Below are 7987 nucleotides of genomic sequence, written 5' to 3'. Positions count from 1 at the left end.
GTTCTCACTTGTAAGCCGTGGGCCGCCCTGATTGTAGCCTGCTTCTCTCCCTTTTGACCCCTGGGGAGCAGCTGCAGGGAGCCACCGAGAAGGCTTGTTTACAGATGCGTTTGGCACGGGTAGGGAGACCAGCAGTGTTGAGTCCTTGAGTTCCAGCTTCCAGCTGCTCGCAGGTGCTGCAGAGCCTTCCCTTCTGGGCCATGAAGAGACGAGTCCTCACTGTTGTCTTTGGCTGAGGCTTCAGGAACTTGGAGATGAGGAGACTAGGAGACAGTGGGTCAGATGGCTGTCAGGGCATCGTTTATAACAGAGCCACGTGGGCTGGCCCTCCAAGGGGGCCTTGCATAGGGACCAGGGCTTGAGGGCCCAGGCCAGGGCTTTTCTCTGGGGCCTTGACAGGGGAGTGGGGTCCTGCTGTCCAGGGGTAGTAGTGGATAGAGATGGTTTAATCTACTCCCTGGACTCCTTTGTTCTGGAGAAGGAATCCAGAGTAACAGCCGTAGAGCTATAGCGTTTTGAGGCTTTCAAGGATTCTAACCCACTCCTCTGCTGCCCATTATGAGGCCGGCAGCCCACGGTGTGCCAGCCTAGTGCTCAGCAGATGGTTGGGTTGCGTTTTTTTCTGGAATGCATGCCTTGGGGCATTTGACATTTATTCAGTGCTTCCTGACACCCCTGCCATGTAAAATAGAAGGTCCAGATCCCATCCTGAAGGAGCTGCAGTCTGAGGGGGTGGATATAAACATAGAAGCAACAGTGTGTGGGGCACAATGTGACAGGTGCTTCAGGCGAGCACAGTCTGTAAAAGGGGCACCTGCTCACTTTTCTGTGAAGTGTGTCCTCTGCCCAGCTGAAGTGTGGGGAGTGCACCCTGACACACCTGGCTCAGCGCGTCTCAGGATCCAGGACGAGGAGGTGATGTTTAAGGGTGACAGGCAATGTGCTTTATCTTCACAGTAACTCAGTTTATCACCGAGGAAACCCAAGTGACTTACCCGAGGTGTGCAGCTAGGACATGGTAGAGCTAGGAGTTTTTGACTCCAGAGCTTTTAACTGCTAGACACCCCTTGTGGAGAAGTATCAGAAGAGCCAGTGGACAAATGGTGTATGTAATGTGAAATGCTTATTTTAGTCACAAGATTTATTTTGAAATGGCAGATAGAACTAACAAAGCAAGGGTTTTGTCTCTCAAAGGCTGGGAGCATAGGTTAAAGGTTGAGAATTTCTTTCTGATGCCTCTGCTGGATGAGCTGGACAGAGCTCTTATCCTTGAGGGCAAGTTGCAGGGGAGTAACCTGCCTTTCCCCTCACCGTGCTGGGGTCCTCCTGTCATACTGAAGCTTGCAGATGGGTGCCTGAGCAGCTTGGAATCATAGGCCATATTGAGTGTCCCCTGGTGCTGAGAGGAGAGGGCTGGGGCATATGTGTGTAGGGTGCTGTCATCAGACGTGTGACTTTGGGACTTGGCCAGGTGGGAAGGGGAGAACACATGTCCCAGGATGGAAGGGAAGCGAGTGGGACAGGGAACTATTTACTGGACACCCACCTACATTGTGGTCCAGTTCCCACAGTAACTTCTGAGCTAGCATCGATGGGGGCGCTGAGACTCACAAGGGTTACCTTATCTAAGGTCACTCAGCCTGGGAGAGGTCTAGGAGAGAGTCAGTCCCAGATCTGTGAGACTGCAGCTCTCAGGCTTTCTCCACACCCTGTGCCTGTTCTTTTTGAAGGATGAGTCTAAAGTCCCCTTTCATTTTTCCTTTCTGATTTGAATGAGCTGCCCTCTGTCTCAGCCTCCCTCTTTCTGGACTGAAGCAGTCTGAATTCATAGCAGCAGCCTTGCATTCTCCTGGTCACTTTTCTGGACCCGCTCCAGCTCCGTGATGAATCAGGGGCAGCAACTTGCCCTGTCCTGACTGCGATAACCATCAGCTATTCCTGAAGCTTCCCAGGTGGCTCCAGCCGAAGCCCAAGAAGGGGATGAGAGGAGGCCCAGGCTGCAGGAGGTGTTGAACGGAGGGAGGAGGAGGGATGGGAAGACTCCCAGGAGAAGGGAGACCCAGCAAATTCTCATGTCACCTAAACCTGATGGGACTGGGAACCTACAGTGCCAGTCCCACACCCCCAGTGAACACTTCCCCTCATTCTTAAAGAAAGAGCCAGGGTGCTGGCTGACGATGACCATCACTGACCCTTACAGCCCCTCCCAGTCCACAGAGCATGTCTCCATTTAGTGTTTCATGGTCTTCCAAAAGCTGCAATGGCGGGGCGGGGGAGAGGCTGTATAGAGTAGTGGCTTTGGAGTTAGAAGTGAGTCCTGACTTGGCTCTGCCATTGTCTTCACCTCTCTTTTACGGAGGAGAGTTAGCACTTACTCACTTGCCTCAGATTCCGCAGGCTGCGGACCATGGGGCTGGAATGAGGCCCCGCATCCTGGTGTCTAGAGTGGGGCTGCATGAGGAGAGGAGGGAGGAGCAGCATCTATAGGGCTTTGGTTCGCTGCTGGTTAAAGTCCTGCTTAGGAATCTGCTTGTTTCTGTGTGCTTACAATCTGTTTGTTTGCCTTCAGTTTCCTAGTAAAAGATGTTTTTGAAAACTACTTCCCTTTTTGGCTGAACTGAAGGGGAAAAGGATTCATCTCTTCATCGATACGGTGGTTCAGGCTTGATGCTCTGGAGCCAGGTGTGGGAGAAGCCCAGAGTTCAGACTGGATGTCAGCCCTGTCCTGTGGTGGGCAGGGACCGACAGCCTCTCTGGCAGGCTTGGAAGTGGACTTGAAGTCTTCTGCCACCCCTGCCAGGGACAGGGGCTGGTAGGCAGGGCTGCTGTTCCCAGCTGTGGTTTTGTCAGCCCTAGCAGTGTGACTGTAGCCTTCCTCACCCTCTGCCCTAGAGAAAGCTGCCTACAGAGCAACGTGTAGGTTCCCAGGAGAGTGAAGTGGAGCTTAGCCCGGCCGGAGACAGATAATGTTGTTTTGTGGGGAGGGAGTGGGCTCAAGACTCTGAGGCTCTTTGGCCCAGGAAGCATCAAAGGTGGGTCAGGCCAGCAATGGGGTGAGGACAAATAAAGAGGCTTGTGGTGGGCCTGGTAACAAACTACATCCTGACCAGGAGCCTGGAGACCTGGGCTCTGGCTGTAGGCAAGTCTTCCCTTCTGTGGGCCTCAGTGTCCTTATTTGTAAAGTGAGGATAAATCATGCAGCTGCCTCTCAGCTGGCTTTTCCAACAGGAAGTATTCCTGGTCTGTTACTTGCTTGTGACCATGACACGGGACAGTGCTGGTAGGCGGCGTTAGTGTGGGAGCCAGTTGCTGCTCAGTAAATGGTGGTGCTGTTGGATATTGATGATCAGCACAGCATCCTGAGGGGCCTGGCCACGCAGGAGGCCGTATCACTTTCCCTAGTAGAAGCTCCATGGAGGCTGTGGTTCCTGATGTGGCTGCAAAGTCCACAGGTACCTGGGTGGGTGAGGAACTGAACAGGATGGGGGTTTGGCTCAGAAAAGAGATACTCCCAGAGATGCTCACTCTCTCCTCCTACTAGGAAACTGCTGGACTCCTCTGCCCAGATGCCCTCTGGTCCCTTAGTGCCTGCCTCTCTTTCTTCTGGTGTCTTTCTGTCTTTCTGTTCCTGTGTCTGTCCCGCAGGCTGATGAAGGTAAAACTGGGCTGGAATCAAGAAGCGGGGATGCAGGAGCAGGACCTTGTCTTTGGGCTCTCCCAGTGGTTGCTGGCTTGAACCAGGACCAGTCTGTGCCAGAGTTTGTTCTGGATCCCTCATGCCTCCTTTGGCACCATCTCCCCATTTGTCAATCTCTGGGCCTCTGTTTTTTCTCCTGGGTCCCCCTTTGCCTTCTCAGTTGTGTGGGTGCTACTATAGTCTTTCCAAGTTGGGCGATTTCCTCTGGGGCTAGAGACTGGCCCTGCTCCAAGGTCATACACAGTCTGTTCTCTCACTAGACCATGAGCCCCTTGAGGGAAGGGCCCAGGTCTGAATTGCCTCCGGGCTCCCATGTCCAGCATGCAGCCTGTGACCCCCAAGTCCTGACCAGAGGGCCCAGCCCCTACTGGCCTCAGTCGTTGGGCTGGCTGAGGTAGCACAAGCCTGAGTTGGCCAGTCTCCCTCACAGGTGGCATGGGTTGGGGTTGGGGAGGGCACTGAATCAGAGTACATGGCTCCTTGTGTCCAGCTTCCTCTTCCTGGCTGGCCAAAGTCTTGGGAACAGTGGCTGCCTTTCTGGGGCAGCCAGGGCACCTGGCCAGAGTATGCTCTGTCGGGTACTGTCAGCTCTTCAGCAAGCCCTGGTCCTCCTCTTAACCTAGAGAAGGCCCCGGGTTATTGGTGTTGTTCTTGGCGGACCACTGGGCCCCTCAGCAAACAGGGAGGCGAGTGTGCACCCGGCCTGGGCCTGTTTGTGTTGGCCTCGCCAGGCCGGGGATTAGCTCAGCTGGGCTGCTAATTGCCTCCGAAGTGCCGGCCGGGATGCTGACAAGGGCTGGGCCTCTAGGCCCCTCCTCCCCAGCAGGCACTATGCCAAGCTTGGGGGCCTGGCCCAGAAGGGCCCCTTCTCTCCCCTGTCAGCGCCTGCTTGGCCTAGACCCTTGAGATGCGGGCAGGGGGTCAGCAGGCCTGGCGGCTCAGGAAGGAATGGGGGGAGATGCCTATGAAGTCATCGCCTGGGCCAGGCTAGGCCACACTCCACCCCTCCCCCACATCCCTGAGACCTTCTTAAGTCAGATGCCTTCTCTTGAAGCTCAGCACTCTCTCCTCTTACTAGGAAACTGCTGGACCCCTCTGCCCCGAAGCCCTCTGGTCCCTTGGCACCTTCCTCTCTTCTGGTGTCTTTCCGTCTTTCTGGACCTGTGTCTGTCCTCCCACCTGCTGCCCTTTCCTCCCTCTATTTCTCAGCCTTCCTTAACCCCTCTCCGCTGCCCTGTGCTTCCTTCTACCCTCCATTTTCCTGTGTTCTCCGGTCCTTCCTTGGCCGAAGATCCACTTTAAACCCTGCCTCTGGTCTCTTCCCTGAGACCACTGGCTGTCAAGAAGGAACTGAGAAGGAGGTCCCTTTTATCATGTGGTTTTACAACCTTCCCAGAAACCTTCAGGCCTTAGTCTGAGGGCTCTGTCAAGGATGGATCTAGACACAGCCTCTCTGCAAGCTGACCTGCCTGAAGTCCTTAAAGCCTTCCATCCCCACAGGCGGAGCCCCTGGGCCCCACAACCTAAGCTTCCTACAGCTCTGACATGCCCACCTCCACTCCTAACTGTGCCCTTCTTCACCCCCGCTCCCTGTCCTAGCCCTGCTTCTCACCCATATTGGGACCTTGGTTCAGCCTCCTACTGGTGCCTGGAGCAGCTTTGCCATTGCCTTGCTGCTCCCTGGATGTCCTGATCCTTGGATTCTCCCTTCCCTGCCTGGGGATCTCTGCCCTGAGACATCCCCCTGCTTCTGATCTCTGGGATGGGGCCACAGTAGGACCACAGTCTTGGGGCACCTACTTTCAGCTCCTACCCTACCCTACACTGTCTCTGCTTCCTCATCTCATCTTCCCTTTGACCTCCTCAACCTCAGTGCTACCTTAATTGCCTCCTACATTCATGAAAAGGGAATTATTATATTTATGATAATAGCTGCCATTTGTGGAACTTGACATATTTTATTTAACATCCCCAAGAAATAGGTTCTATTACTATTTAGCCCCATATTATGAATGAAGTTGGGGCAGCACGAGCAGCCCCATATTATGAATGAAGAAAATGAGTCCTCAAGAGGGACAATGAGTTGTCCAAGGATCCATATAGTGAAGCAGTGGTAGCACTGGGGTTCCAAGCCAGGTCTGTTTGATGGCAAAGCCTGGGTCCTGTTCCCAGTTCTAGAAAGTGGTTGGGTGTGGGCATCACCTCTTTGCTCCGCCTTGGACCCTCTGTATCAACAGTCCCTTCCTGTCTGTTTTTGACCTTGATTTGAAGATGTGTCCTTTTCTATCCACCCATACTCTAGACCTCCTCCCCAATCCTTTACAAATCTGTGTGTACCCCTGCTATCCTAAAAGCATTTTGCTTTGGCCCTTTTATATCCCAATGAACTTTTGGAGAGCGAAGCACATAGCAGCCTAACCATTCCCAGGCTAGTGTGGATTTGTTGCAGTGGGCGGGGGAGTGGTGCATGGCCCCCTTGCTAAGGATGAGGACTTCACTCCCCTAGGCTCAGGTTCCTGACAAGCCACCTCGGGTACCCCTGGCAGCTGTGACTTGAGTTATATGGAGTTTTCCATCCAGACTTCTCATCCCAACTGGGCTCCAATCCTGGAGTTTGCTTCTAGCCACAGGCTTTGAATCCTTGTGTCCTTGGCAGGAACTAAATTCTTTTCCATTTGTCCCCCACCTCCTCAAATCAATACCCACTTTGCCAGCCCCTCCTCTGTCATTGTCTCTGTCCCTTCTCTCCACATCAGTGCTTTAGAATGATTCTGAGACCTTGGATCAGGCCAAGGTTTGAATAGCTGGATCAGAGAAATGCAGATACAGCCTCTGGGTGTCAAAGGTGAATCCCAGACAGCATGTGGGTGGGTTCCTTGAGGCCATCAAACCAGTTACTCAGAAGGTGAAAGGGCAAAGAGGGTCCCCATGGCTAGAGTTTGCTACTGTTTCTCTGCTTTCCCCATGCCCTTCCCCAGGTCTCTCTTCTCCCTCTTCTACAAAAAGAGTCACTGCCACAGTTGCAAGATAAAGAAATAATCATTTTATCGCGCATCGGACTATTTCATGGGGATGTCACAAAGGCAAGGAGCCTAGTATAAAAATTGGGGATGGCGCAGGGACAGCAGAGGGGGTAGCAGCAGCCAGAGCCGGGGCTTGTCCAGCCCTAGGCCTCAGAGGACACCTTTGCCTTGTGGTAAGACTAGTGGAGAGGGTTTCGGGCAGGGCTTGGACCCTCTGGCCAGCTTCCAGGGTGGGTGGGCTCTGTCAGGCCTGTGCTGGTTCCTCCTCTTTATTTGGGACAGTTTGGAGCTGGGTGTGTCCAAGGAAGTGCCATTTTCCTGCGTCTGTGGATCCCTTTGGCCTTTGGGGTGCTGGTGGCAGCGGTGGTCGGGCTGGGCAGAGGTTGCAAGAATCTTGGTTGCTTCACCGAGGTGACACCCTTCAGAACCCAGGAGGATCTGCTTTGAGGAGCCTCCTGGTAGGTGGAAAGGTGAAGCCTATGAACGGGCACAGGCATTCTCACTTCTTCCTGGGGTAGTGCCCATCTTACCAGCATCCAGCCTGGATCTGCTAGTCCCCAGGCTCTGGGGACAGGACTTGGGGTGGGGGAGGGGTCTCCACTGCTTCCTTTGTGTGGGCCTGGCCTCTGCAGTGAGGGGTAGTATTTTCCCTGGCGCTGAGCAGACAGCTGAGCAGAGCCCGCCAGAGGAGCAGTGAGCCCAGCTGGGCTGCTGTGGGGACACTCGGTCAGCTCAGCTTTCATCCACATCAGAGCCTGCCTGCCCCACGATTATCCCTGCATTTGAATGTGGGTCCAGCATCTCACTTGGTTTTGGCCTTCTTGGGTGGACATTGAGCAGAGAGCTTGGCTGGGGGCCAAGGGTGTTGACCCTCTCTTCGTGAGGGAGCCAACACCAGGAGGCACAAAACACAGGCCTGGAGTAGAGCGTCTACAGGCTGGAGCCCGTGTTCTGGATCTGAGACTTTGAATTTAGACACAGAACCCTGGAGCCAAGAACTTGGGGGTCTTCTGAGATCCTCTGAAGGGGATCCCAGAGCTTAAGACATCAAACCAGGAGCTTGAAGCCCCAGTGTGGGGGCAGCTTGGAGACTGGGCTGAGAGCAAGGCCCTCTGGGGGTTGGGAGCCCATCTGAGAAGCAGTTGGGTCAGGCCAGGGCTCTCTATGTGCAGGTCCTGCTCACAGAAATTTGGGCTGGGCTCCTGCTGGTTTGGCCCTGCACAGGGCCGGGCCCGGGCTGCTGGTGCTGGCTCTGCGGGGCTCCTCA

The sequence above is a fragment of the Camelus dromedarius genome, chromosome 14 (assembly GCF_036321535.1).
Source record: "Camelus dromedarius isolate mCamDro1 chromosome 14, mCamDro1.pat, whole genome shotgun sequence".
NCBI classification, from domain to species: Eukaryota; Metazoa; Chordata; class Mammalia; order Artiodactyla; family Camelidae; genus Camelus; species Camelus dromedarius.
The sequence above is the reverse complement of the archived record's forward strand: the minus strand, read 5'-3'. Positions refer to the sequence as shown.